The sequence below is a fragment of the Ambystoma mexicanum genome, chromosome 5q, assembly GCF_040938575.1.
Source record: "Ambystoma mexicanum isolate Mex_15411 chromosome 5q, UKY_AmexF1_1, whole genome shotgun sequence".
Lineage (NCBI taxonomy): Eukaryota > Metazoa > Chordata > Amphibia > Caudata > Ambystomatidae > Ambystoma > Ambystoma mexicanum.
In genome coordinates, this window is record NC_090933.1 from 101,613,463 (window position 1) to 101,627,988 (window position 14,526).

A 14,526-nucleotide genomic window follows, 5' to 3' on the forward strand; every position below is an offset into this window, starting at 1 on the left:
CTGGCGGCCATGGCCACATTGGCAGTAGAAAAGTTGCCGGTTCTCCCCCTACCTTGGCGTAAGACTACATTCAGATATTTGTGTGTCCACATACACCGGGTCCCCTCTCAAGAGCATGAGTATAATACTGTGCGTGCCAAGACAGGCCTAGTCGCTTCTATGGGGTTCTGGAGCAAGCTGGCCTCGTCGGTCAAAAATGGTGGCTCTGTCACGGCTCATGCATTGCTTTGGGAATGTCCCATATGACACACCGGGGAGCTTCTTCAGGGAACTGGAGAAGTTATGCAGAGGATTCCTGTGGTAGGAAGGACAGTACCGAGTGGCTTCACACACGTTGCATAGGCTGTATGACCATGCAGGCTGCGGGTGCCAAATTTCGAGCTGTACTTCCTGGCTTGTCAGCTGCAGCACGTGGTGAAATGGATGGCAGATGAAGCCACCATTGAGTTATCACTGCTGCAGCCCACGCTAAAGGGATGGCTCCTGAGAGATTTCCTCTGGGTCCTCGCTGGGGCACCGATGGAGTGCTGTTACCTGGTGGAACTGGGAATCCGAACCTGGTGAAGGGCTTGTAGGGTGGTTGGGATAGCTGACCCGCTTTCCCCACAGATACCGAAAGTGGCGGTGGTGGGGAACAGAGACGAAGACCCGAGCACGATAGAGGCAAGATGGGAGACGGACGGAGTGGCTAAGGTTGGTGATCTGAGGGGCGAAGGGAGGTGGAAAACCTTTGAGGAATTGCAAGAAGGGTCCGGGTTGCAGGCGGGCCATTTCCTATTGCATATCACGGTCCTGGGATTGATACGCAGAAGATGTACTAATGTCACGAAGGGGGATTTAGAAAATGAAGATATTGAGATCATACTTACAGCGGCAGAAGGGGGGCACAAGGTGTCCAGAATTTACGATACATTGTTGGGCTGTACGGCTCGGGCGGAATTGAATTGCAGGAGCAAACTGGATAGGGAGCTGGGGAGGGAGCTAGAGGAGGTGGAGTGGGGGCGATTAAGCGATACCATAAGAAAGTATCCAGGAATGCCAGGTTACAATTGATACAATTATATATTGTGCACAGAGCATACCTTACACCAGCGGTGGTCTCCACATTCAAAGGGGCTGCAAAACAAGTGTGCCCCAAATGTGCGGGGCTGATACACATGTTCTGGGGATGCCCTGCGGTTCAAGGTTTTAGGGTTAAAGTGGCATCAAAGGTAACTCAAGGCGGTATAGAACTTGACATCAACACACCGGAAGCCTACATGCTGGGACGATATACAAAAAATAAGAAAGACAAACCGCAGAATAAACTAAGGAACTTGATGTACATCACAAGTAAGCGGAGCATAGCCATGAGATGGAAAGATACGAGAGCACTGAGTGTGAGTGGATGGTGGAGGGACCTGGAGAAGTGGTGCACGGCAGAGACAGGGGTGTGAGAGAAGGCACTTAGAGAGCAAACGCAGGACTCTGGAATAGGGCTACAGAGATGGATAGCGCTGACAGTAACACTGTTCGCGACCACGGAGGCTCAGGAGTGCATGAAAAATTTGTGAGGGGAGATGCAATAATCGAGACAACTTAACAGATTGATGTGCAGGCTGGTGTTGGAGGGTGGGGTGGGCGGTATTCGGGTTGAGTAAGGGGAGTGTTACAGTGGAGCCTGTTGCTCTGTGTGTAGTAATTGTTATGTTATGCAAAAACCTAATACATTTTTTTTTTTTAAATTATAAAAGATGGAAGAGGTGGTCCTCCCAAGTTTTGCTGTAAATGTCAATATTGTCAACATAAGCTCCACAGAAATCAGAATAGGGTTTTTTTGAATTTTTAAAAAAAAAGATTTTTATTGATTTTATTCAAACCAAACAACAATACAAACCCAACACGCAGTGCAATTTACAACAGTTCCATTAAACACCATTTTGTTTTTTTTGGCCACTGCTCCCCCAGTCCCACCCTCCTTTATGAGCCTATTTGTTCTTCGCATTCAATATCTGCTACATGTGGCAGGGTCTCACTTCCCTTGGATTCTGTTGGATCCGATATAGATCCGAACAGTTCTGCTATTAGTAATTTCCATGCCAACATGGTACCCACTTCTTCCTCCCCGCTCATGCTGCTTGCCTCTTGCCATACCATCGTTTCAGCCTCCGCCCATTTCTGCAACTCCTTCCACCATACCTCCACCCGTGGCTCGTGACACTTCTTCCATTCCATGGCAATCCTCTGTTTTGCGAGCACGTATGCCAAATCTTTCAGTTTCCCAACATGTTTAAGTTTCCGTGGTCTGGGGAACCCTCCCAACAAGCAGGCCCAGGCCGTGTCTATGACGAGCATGACCCCCATCTCTGCTAGTTTTTGTGCCACATCACCCCAGAAACACTCAATTACTGGGCATGACCAAAACATGTGTGTCATGTCAGCGTTTTCCATGTCGCACTTAGAACACGCCTGCCGCCCAGCATTTCCGAACTTAGATATCCTCAGAGGGGTCATGTATGCTCTATGCGTTATATACAGCTGTATTTGTTTTAGTCTGGCATTTCTTGACATCTTCTTGTGATATCCCAGGGCACGTTCCCACATCCCATCTTCCATCGGGGCCCCCACCTCCGCTTCCCAATCCAGTCTCAGATGTGTCAATTCCTTTCCAACCTTAGTCATCACCATCTCATACAATCTAGAAATCTCATGCCCTCCTTCCGATATGTTATATATTACCCCCATAATAGCATCTGGTTCCTCTGTCAATACTGTTTCAGGCCACGTTTTCCGAATTTTCGGAACTATCCTATGATACGTAACATATTGGCCCTTATGTAATCCCGCTCCCTCTCCAAGTTCTTCAAAATCCCTAATGGTCCCCTCTTGCCAAATGTCCCCTAACATTACCAGCCCCACCGATTCCCAGTAGGTCCTGATAATCACCCTCAACTGCTTATCTCCTCCTGCTAAAGCAACCAGCGGTACCTGCGGGGAGCATGGGAATGGGTTCATCATCCCAGGGCGCTCCTTCATTTCTGACTCAGGCAACCAGATCATTTCCCTTAAGTAAAACGGGGTACAGTCCTGCCCAAACAACCTAAGTTCAGGGGTTGCTTCATCGGAGAGCCACTTGGCCACATATTGTAGTTGACCTGATACATAGTAAACCTCAAAATTAGGCAGTTTAATACCCCCCTTTTCATAGAAGTTCTGCAACTTCCATAGCGCCACTCTATTCCGGGTACCATGTCACAGGAAGTCCCTACACATACTGTTCAGTTTAGCAAAAAACTTCTTGGGTATCATATGTGGGATATTACTAAAATAATGTAGAAGCCTAGGTAGGACCACCATCTTAAGCATTGCCCCCCGCCCGATCATTGCTAGGGGCAACTTCTCCCAAAACTTCATGCATTTCCGGATTTTCTCAATGGCTATCTCGGTGTTGTGCTTATGTTCCTCTTCTGCCGTGTGATACACGTCTATTCCAAGGTAGCGGAAAGAACTAACCACCCATGGTATTTGTAACACCGGTAACCTTTCCATAGGGGTTCCCCTTATAGCTACCTAGCGGGAATATGCTAGATTTTTGAGGATTCCCCGCTATACCGGACAGCCCCGCATACCTCTCAATCACTTCCAGAATATATTGCAGATTTTCTTCCGGGTATTTCAAGTATAATAACAAATCATCCGCATATAAGGATATTAGGTGTCGGCCCCCCCCTACCTCAATACCTATCATATCATATTGTTGCCTGAGGTATATTGCTAGGTGCTCCAGGACTAGAATGTAAAGCATCGGGGACCAGGGGCACCCCTGCCTGGTGCCTCTACTAAGTTGCCATCTCTCAGATATCACTGATCCTGTTCGAACTCTGGCTAGCGGCTCACTGTATAGCATTTTCGCCCACCTGATGTAACCCGGCCCCACTCCGTATCCTTCCAGGGCCGCCAACAGCCATGGCCACTTAACTGAGTCGAAAGCTTTTACTGCGTCTAAGGACACAATCACCATTTCGCATTCATTCCTACTTCCCCATTCGACCACCCGGTGGAGTCGCCTGTGATTGTGAGTTATATTCCTATTCGGGACATAGCCCATTTGGTCTGGGTGGATTAATTTGCTAATTACTCTTCGCAATCTGTTTGCCAGGACAGCCGTCAATATCTTGCTGTCCTGGTTCAGCATCGACAAAGGCCTGTAGGAGCCACAGCTATGCCCTGGTTTGTTGGGTTTGGGGAGCGGTATTATGATCGCTTCTCTGAGTGACTCCGGCAACCTTCCCACCTCAAACGCTTCGTTAAGCATTTCTAGCATTGGGGGGAGCACTTCCTCTCTATATACTTTATAAAATTCACTAGGGAACCCATCTGCTCCTGGGGTCTTACTGCTAGGCAACTGCCTCACAACCTCCTCCAACTCCTCCAAGGTAATTAGGGCATCAAGCTCTCCTCTTTCCTCTTCACTTATCTTGGGCAGTCCTATATCTTCTAGTGTTTCGTTATCTCCTCTTGACTGCCCCCCTCTTTGTCCCCGTATAGCTCCCTGTAATAATCCGCAAATTCCTTGTTGACTCCTTCTTGAGTGTCCACTACCTCACCATCTTCTCTAGTGATTGTCCTAATCGGGGGCCTAGGGGTTTTGCTCTTGTATAGCCACGCTAAGAGCCGGCCCGGTTTATCCCCTCCTGCATGCTGTCTCTCTACATACTTTTTATAATTGAGGTTGCAGAGCCTTTCCCAGTGTTCTGCACACTGCTGCTGTAGTTTAAGTACTAACTCCGTATCCACACTGCCATTTTCTAATGCTCTTTCTAGTTCATCTTCTGCTCTTTGTAGGTCTGCCAGGACCCCGCCCTGCAGGCCCTTCGACTTAGCTATGGCAACCCCCCGTGTCACCACCTTAAAGGCTTCCCATAGGTTACCCGCCGAGTCAACACTAGCAGTATTCACTTCGAAATAGTTAGTGATCTCATCTCTTATATCCTCTCTAAAGACTGGATCTTTGATTGCCTCTGCTAGGAGGCGCCATGTTGGAATACGTGCCCTTGGGGTGCAGTATTGCCACCCGAGGACCAGGGGCGAGTGATCCGAGAGGACCCTCGCCTTATATTCTATTTGAGTAATCTCTGTCATTACATCTGGCGTGGCAAAGACATAATCAAGTCGCGTGTGTAGCTGCTGCGGGGCTGAGTAGTGCGAATATTGCTTCCCATTAGGATGCTTTGTTCTCCACACGTCTGCCAAGCCAAAATCATCTAGCAGCATCTGCAATGCTTTAGCCGCTGGGGTGGGCCTATCAATCCTGCCATCAGATCTGTCTACCTTGGGGTTCATTACACAATTGAAATCCCCGCCCCAAATCACGCACTACCCACACACATACTAAGGTTGGTGCACAGAGTTCTGAAGTATGCCGCCGTGTTTTGATTGGGGGCATACGTATTTACAATGCATACCTCTTTATTCTCCACCAGCCCTCTCAATATAACCATCCTCCCATCAGTTTCCGCCACTTCCTGTACTAGCTGGAACGGGACCCACCCAGACAAGCACTCCTCTAGCGTAGGCAGAGTATGACGAACCCACCACAATCCCTTTCCATTTTTTCCCCACTAGCTCCATCTTTTCCCACGTCCATCCTGTTGCTCCTATTCTTGAATTTATTACGCTTTTATGTTAACGCTATGCAGCTTCCAATTGCATTTTACCCACTATATTCCAGTCCATGCCGAGCACAAGGCCCGAATGCTACCCAGTGTTCAACCGGTCCCACTTTCCCGGTATAATCAGGATCACCCTCCCACTTACCCCCTCAATGTCCGTGGCACAAGTTCTTCAGTTGTCGTGTTCCTGCCGGTCCACTTCTTGTTCTGGGCAGCCTTGCAGGTCCAGCTACGTCACCACAAAAAAAGCGCTCTGCTCTTGTGTAGCACCTTCAACCTTGCCGGGTACAGAAGCATGTACTTGATGCCTGCTGCTCGCAGCCTCCTCTTGACGGCCATGTAGCTATATCTCTGTCTCTGCACCAGCATCGTGTAATCTGGGTATGCTGTGATGTTGTTGGATGCTCTCTTTATTGTTCCGCCTTTACGAAAATATTCCAGGATCTTCTCTCTGTCTCTATAATTCAAGATCCTCACGTTAATCGGTCTCGGCGGAGCCCCAAGTCATGGTTTCCTCATTAAGGCGCGGTGCGCCCGCTCCACCGTGAACCCCTGCTAAAGCTTGTCTGCTGTTATCTCCGGGAGGATCATGTTCTCCACTTAGTTTGTAGGGTCTTGGCCCTCCTCCCCCTCCGGCAGGCCGACCACCCGTATGTTATTTCTTCTCGCCCTTCCTTCCGCTTCTTCCACCCGATTTTCAAGGTTGGCAACCTGCTGTTTGAGCACATGAACTTCCTTTGCATTATTTGTGCTGACATCTGTATTAGTCTTTACTGCACTTTCCAGACCACTAGTTCTCTTTGCCAGCGCCCTGACATCTTGCCGTAACAGGGTAAGTTCAGTTCCCACCGCATCAATTTTGTTCTTTAGGGCTGTTCGTAAGTCTGCCATTGCCGCGCCCCATTTAGTGCTCAACTCCGTTATAGCCTCCAGGATCTGATGCTTGTCTCCTTCTGGGGCTTCTTCCGCAGGAGTCGCGACCGTGCTCTGCGCCGATGTTGTAGGGGTCCTCTGCATTTTCGCAAAGACCTCCATTGTGGCTGTTTGGTCTTGGCTCTTAGACCTTTCACTGACATAATGCCACCCTGCACACGTGTCTGACTCCTGCTCAGTGCTGTTGTTGTTCCAGTCGTTGGGGTCTCTGTCTTCCAACCTACATGTGTTATGGCACATGAAATTGTTATTCAGGTGGATTGTAGCCTCCCACGTATTACTTTCTGCACATTATTCTTGTGGCCACGTGTTCACCGACACCTCCCCCTGTGGTCAGGTTGCCTAGGCACATGCAGTGTAAGCCGGGTTGGGCGTCCCTTTGAGGTTGTCAGATCCCAACCTCAGTTGCAGCTTGCAGTGTGGCATCCGATCATGAGTGACTGGTCATCTGCCCATCTCATATGCCAGTTCCACCCTGTGTTGCACATGGCCTCCCTCCACAGTCACAGTGTCATTGCACAGTCCAGCAACTGTGCATTTCCCAAGTGTCCCAGCAGTGGAAGGGGGTAGACCCCGAACTCCTGATGCGGCAGGGCAAGCTTATACTGCACCCAGATCTATTATTGCTGCCGTTCTAAGTGGCACTGACTTCAGCTGCCACTCAATTCGGGCAGCGCGCCACTCCGCACCCACAGTACATTACTTCCATTCAGGGGAACTCAATCTGGCTTCCTGCTTCGTTCGACCCAGCACCGGGTCACTGTTGCGTGTGCCATGTTCAAGCTTGGCTGCCTTTATGAGCGGCAGGGAGCTGCGCTTGTGTACAGTATTCAGCTGATGTTTGTGTAATCATTAATAGGCGCTCCACATGTCTGGTTCAGTTCGGGATCTTGCTCCGTTCGTATTTACTTCGGGGCACCGTTTTGCGTAATTCGTGCGAACACGAGCCCCCACCGCCATCCACACTCGGGGCTACGTTGCTCACACGCACAAGCCGCTCTTCATTGGCATTTTCACGTTTACTTTCACCCCTGCTCGCTCTCAATTCCGCGGACCTCAGCCCCCTCCAAGTCCGGTTACCTTTGCAAGCGGCTTGGAGCCGCGCCTGCATGCAGCGTTTCTCTGCTGCTACTACAGCCTCTCACCAGCAATACATTAATTTTCTTCGATTCTGGGAGCGCCGCCTCATCAATCCAGCAGCTTGGAACAACATTCGGTGCGGGCTGCTATCTTCGGTCGGGCCCGGGAGCGCTGACTTGTTTTTTCCCCAGTAGAAAGCAGGAGCGCATTACGTTGCCTCTGGTAACTGTCCTTTTCGCGCTTCGTACAGAGCAAAAGAGTTCCATAGACATCTAGGCTGCGACAACAGTCCCTTTGTTGTCCGCCATCTTGGCAACAATATATCCACGCAGTCTTTCCACACAAAGTCTATTTGTCTTCCAATCCGCCAGCACGAGTGAGTTGTTTAACAGGATTCTTACAATACATATGTTCCAACGCCCATCCGTTCAGTTTCTGGGCGTGCGCATCATTTTTAAAAGCATAATTTCTCGGATGAAGTCGGATCGTCAGGAGCACAGCACGAACGCACGTCCTAGTCCATGGCTCTTTAGCCACGCCCCCCCAGAAATCAGAATAGGGTTGTAAGATTTGATCCATGAGGCGTTCTTCTCAGGTTTCCCAGAGCATGTCCAGGACATCTCTCGGCTCTCTTTCATAAAGCAACTCAAGGGGAGAGAAACCTGTGTTAGCTTGGGGGGTATTCCTCACTGCAAATAGTGTCTATGGGATCATTCCCAATCTTTCCCGTCCTTGTCTACCAGTTTTCGTAGAATTAGTTTTAGGGTTGTATTGAATCTTTCTACCAAGTCATCGCCTCGGGATGGTACACAGAAGTTCGTAAGGTGGTAATGTGGAGTAGCTCTTTGACTTTGGCCATAAGCTTACTCATAAAATTTGAGCCCTTGTCCATTAGTATTTCCTTGGGAAAACCTACCCTGGAGAAATACGGTAGTAGATGTTTAAGGATCTGCTGAATGGTATTATTTCACATTGGAATGCCTTGGGATATCCAGTTGCATAATCCTTTCTGTGTTTTTTCTACTAATCAACCATCTGAGCACAGAAACAACAAAAAAAGGTCAAAGTGAAAGCCTTTGTCAAGCACCACACACCATCTGCAGAAAAGCAGCGACCCAGCGGCGCCTCTCCTTCTCCACTCCTCCACTTACTTCACAGGCGGCTCTGATGTGAAGCGCAGCTTCACCACCAACTGATGTACACATATTCGGAGGCTTGCCTCTGTATATTCCTTCTCCTCCATTCAATGCTGATTACTCTTTTATTCCTGTCCTGTGACCAAGAAAGGGCGTGTTGGGTATGGTCAGCTGCCAAACCCTCATAGTAACCAGCATTGCCTTGAGTCAAATGTTTGTAGATAATTTCCGGATTGTTATGAGTCCCATAGTTAAATTAAACATCTTTTTCCGGAATTCCCATGTACGCAGATACTGTTTTCTTTACAGAGAGTTCCACACGGGATGCAAGTTCTTGTTCTCTGGTGGGGAGTCACTCCCAGTGAGGTCCCGCTTTCCCAAATCCAAAGGGAGGGTTTTGTTTAGCTGGCTCATTTCCTTATCTTCAAATGGGGTGATTTTTTATTTTTTTATTTTATTTTTTTCAAAAGATTTTTATTTTATTCAAACCAAACAACAATACAACAAAACATAATTAAACACATTTAACAACATAACCACCGCACTCCCAATCCTCACCCTTATGAGCCTATTTGTTCTTCACATTCAGTATCCGTTCCGTGTGTCAGGGTATCGCTGCCCTCAGATTCAGCTGGAGCCGACACTGCTCCAAACATTTCAGCTATCAATAATTTCCATGCCATGAGGGAGCCAATTTCTTCATCCTCCCCCGCGTTACTAGCCTCTTGCCACACCACTGTTTCAGCCTCCGCCCATTTTTGTAGGTCCTTCGACCAGACCTCCACTCGCGGCTTATGACACTCCTTCCATCCCATGGCAATCCTTCGTTTCGCGAGCACATATGCCAAATCTCTCATTTTCCCAACATGTTTGATTTTTCGCGCTCTGGGATACCCTCCCAGCAAGCAGGCCCAGGCCGAGTCTATTTTGAGCGTGACCCCCTTCCCTGCTAGTTTCTGTGCCACTTCACCCCAGTAGCATTCAATTACCGGGCACGCCCAGAACATGTGTATCATGTCGGCATTCTCCTCGTCACACTTAGGGCACGCCTGGCGCCCAATATTTTCGGTACTTTGATATTCTCAGAGGGGTCATGTACGCCCTATGCGTTATATATAACTGTATTTGTTTGAACCTGGCATTTCTCGACACCTTCTTATGATATCCCAAAGCACGTTCCCACATCCCATCTTCCGTTGGGGGTCCCATCTCTGTTTCCCATTCTAATCTCAAGTGCACCAGGTCCCTCCCAACCTTAGCCATCAACATCTCATACAATCTAGAAACCTCATGCCCACCCTCCGATATATCATACAGTACCCCAACAGTAGCATCCGGTTCCCCCACCAAAGTAGTTGCAGGCCATCTGCTCCGAATCTCCTGCACTATCATATGATAAGTGACATATTGGCCTCTGTGCAATCCCGCCACTTCCCCCAGTTCCCCCAACTCCATGATAGTCCCGTCTTGCCAAATGTCTCCCAAAGTGACTAGTCCCACTGATTCCCAGTATGTCCTGATAATTACCCTCAGCTGCCTGTCTCCCTTTGCCAGTGCGACCAACGGTATCTGCGGAACGCACGGGAAGGGGTCCCCCATCATGCGGCAGGCTCGGCGCCACATGTTCCACCCCAATAACAGCATTCTAGGGCGCTCCCTCATGTCTGCGCTAGCCATCCAGATAATTTCCCGCAAGTAAAAAGGGGTACAGTCCCTCCCGAACAACCTGTGTTCAGGGGTCTCTTCATCGGAGAGCCACTTAGCCACATATTGCAGTTGCGCCGCTACATAGTAGGCCTCAAAATTAGGCAGTTTAATACCGCCTTTTTCGTAAAAGTTCTGCATCTTCCATAATGCAACTCTGTTCCGGGTACCGTGCCACAAAAATTCCCTGCACATACTGTGCAGCTTAACAAAAAACTTCTTAGGTATCATGTATGGGATATTGTTGAAGTAATGCAAAAGCCTAGGTAATACCACCATTTTAAGCATAGCACATCGGCCCATCATCGCTAAGGGCAACCTCTCCCAGAACCTCATGCATTTCCCGATTTTCCCAATGGCTATTTCAGTATTGCGCCTATGTTCTTCCTCCGTCATGTGATACACATCTATTCCAAGGTAGCGGAAAGAGCTTGCTGCCCACGGGATCTGCAACACTGGCAACCTCTCTACAGGAGTTCCCACATAGCTACCCAGCGGGAATAGGGCAGATTTCTGGGGGTTCACCGCTATACCGGAAAGCCTGGCATACCTCCCCATCACCTCCAAAACATACCGCAGATTTTCTTCCGGGTATTTCAGATATAGTAACAAGTCATCTGCATACAAGGATATAAGGTGACGCTCCCCTCCCACCTCAATACCGATCGGGTCATATTGTTGCCTGAGGTATATTGCTAAGGGCTCCAGGGCCAGTATGTACAGCATCGGGGACCAGGGGCACCCCTGCCTAGTGCCTCTGCCCAGCTGCCATCTTTCAGACACCACTGCACCCGTACGGACCCTGGCCAGCGGTTCACTGTATAACATCTCAGCCCATCTAATATAACCTGGCCCCACTCCATACCCTCCTAGGGCCGCCAGCAGCCACGGCCACTTAAAAGAGTCGAACGCTTTAACTGCGTCCAATGCCACAATCGCCATTTCGCCGTCATTACTACACCCCCATTCGACCACTCGGTGGAGTCGTCTATGGTTGTGAGTGATGTTCTTGCTCGGGACATAGCCCGTTTGGTCAGGGTGAATTAACTTGCCGATTACTCTCCGCATTCTGTTGGCCAGGACAGCTGTCAGTATCTTGCTGTCCTGGTTCAGCATCGACAAGGGCCTGTAGGAACCGCAACTGTGTCCCGGTTTATCGGGCTTGGGGAGTGGTATTATGATCGCCTCCCTGAGTGACTCTGGCAACCGTCCTACCTCAAACGCTTCATTAAGCATTTCTAGCATGGGTGGGAGCACCTCCTCCCCATACACTTTATAAAATTCACTAGGGAACCCGTCTGCACCTGGAGCCTTGCTGGTGGGTAACTGCCTTACAATCTCTTTCAATTCCTCCAGCGTGATCGGAGCATCCAGCTCCTCCCTCTCCTCGTCACTGACCTTAGGCAGGCCTATATCTTCCGGTACGTCATCTATCTCCTCCTGGCTGCTCCCCTCATCATCTTCATATAATGTCTTATAGTATTTCGCAAATGCCCTGTTTACACCTTCCTGGGTGTCCACCGTCTCGCCCTCTTCATTGGTTACAATTCGAATCGGGGGTCTCGGGGTTTCGCTTTTGTACAACCACGCTAGGAGTCGGCCCGTTTGATCTCCTCCTGCATGCTGTCTCTCTATATACTTTTTATAATTTAAGTTACAGAGCCTATCCCAGTATTCCGCGCACTTCTGTTGTAATTTGAAGACTACCTTTGTATCAGCCCCGCCACCTTCCAACTCTCCTTCCAGCTTGATCTCAGCTCTATGTAGATCAGCTAGAACTCCACCCAACAATCCCTTTGACTTCGCAATGTCGATCCCCCGCATCACAACCTTAAAAGCCTCCCATAAAGTACCAGCTGACTTTACACTACCAGTATTCACCTCGAAGTAAGCAATAATCTCGTCCCTTATGTCTTCTCTGAAGACTGGGTCTTTGAGCGCCTCCGCCCAGAGGCGCCATGTTGGTATGCGCGCCCTTGGGGGGCAATACTGCCACCTCAGGACCAGGGGCGAGTGATCAGAGAGAACTCTTGCTTTGTAATCTATATGATTACTCTCCGCAACTACGTCCAGAGTGGCAAAGATATAATCAAGCCTCGTATGTAGTTGATGCGGAGCCGAATAGTGCGAGTATTGCCTCTCGTCAGGGTGTTTCGCTCTCCACACATCTACCAAGCCAAAGTCCGCCAGCAGCGTCTGCAATACTTTAGCCGCTGGGTTGGGCTTGACCGTTTTATCATCCGACCTGTCTACCCTAGGATTCAATACACAATTAAAATCCCCACCCCAAATCACCGCACCCCCCACACACGCACTGAGCTTGGTACACAGCGTCCTAAAGTATGCCGCCGTGTTTTGGTTGGGGGCGTATGTATTTACAATGCATACTTCTTTGTTCTCTATCAGCCCCCTCACTATAACCAACCTCCCATCTGCCTCCACAACTTCTTCAGTCAACTTAAATGGGACATGTGGTGCCACCCAGACAAGTACTCCTCTTGCATAAGCAGAGTACGACGAACCCACCGCTGTCCCTTTCCATTTCCTCCCCACCAACTCCATTTTCTCTCGCGTCAGATGCGTCTCCTGTAGCAAGGCGACGTCTATCTTCTGTCGCTTCAGATACAGCATAACCTTGTTCCGCTTCAAATAACTGTTGAGCCCTCTAACATTCCACGTTAATATCCTAAGGTCCCCCATGGTTCATCAATAGCTCCCCTTCCCCCTTCTAAGCAGCCCTCCCCCCACACCAAACAGATTCCTGATTTTAGTTCTTCCCCCAAGGCTCATTTTTAAACTTAAACACCCCAAAACCCCAACCCAACCAACTGCCCAGCTCCATCCCTGGATCTCAGGCATCCTTGCGTTTGGTTCTCCCTTGGAAGCCCAATTTGAGAACCCGACAGGGTGTCACCTCACTATCAGTGACCAAACTAAACTCTAACTGGGGATATAAAGATCGGCCCCAGGAGGCTCCTTCCTCTCGCAGCAGTCTCCGTGCTCACGGATCATGCTTCCTACCAACTAGCGCGTACCTGCTCTTCAACTGCATCAATGACTATAATCAAGTCCCACAGTCCGCAGCCCAACCAGGCCCGCAGCTTTACTTCTCTAGTCCTGCTCCGTCTTCCTTCTGAATATCTGGCTCTTGGGGGCAGCTCTGCACATCCAGCCACCCCATAGCATCTTCCGGAGTGTCGAAGTACACCATCTTGTTCTTATAAAAAACCTTTAGCTTGGCCGGGTAGAGCAGCATGTATTTGTACCCAGCTTCCCGCAATCTCCTCTTGACCGATCCAAAGTTCATACAGCTTCGCTGTACCTGCAAGGTATAATCAGGGTAGGCAGTTATGCTCGCCGCTCCTCGTTGAATTGTACCCCCTTTACGTAAGTGTTCAAGGATTCTCTCGCGACCCCGATAATTGAGGATCTTGGCAATCATTGGCCTGGGCGGGTTACCTGGCGGTGGTCTCCTTGTCAAGGCCCTATGCGCTCTTTCCACAGCAAATCCTTGGGAGAGGTTTCCCCCGGTGATTTCCTGTAGCAGCATGTTTTCCACGTATTCCGTCGGGTTGCGGCCTTCAGCCCCTTCCGGCAGTCCAACGATGCAAATGTTATTCCTCCGAGCGCGCCCTTCTGCCTCCTCCGCCCTACTTTCCAGATTGCCCACTCGTTGCACCAGGGCATACAGCTCCCGCTTGTGTGCAGCACAGTCCGCAGCGATTGGGCCCCTCTCTTTCTCCAGGGTCTCTGTGCGTTCCGCCAGATTCCTAACATCCTGCCTGAGGAGGTTCACATCTTCCTGTACCGTTCCAACTTGAAGCTCCATCGCCGTTTTCAATTCCGTCACAGCCAATTGCAGTTTGGACTCCCAGGCCGCCTTCAGATCCGCGATTGCCTCAAGGACCTCCCGGTTCGTACTCACAGCGGCCATTCCCACTGCTGGGGTCTTATCTTTGCTCCTGGCCCCCTCGGGGCCAGTCGGCGTTCTGGTGTAGTCATCCAGCGTGGGCTGCTTAGCC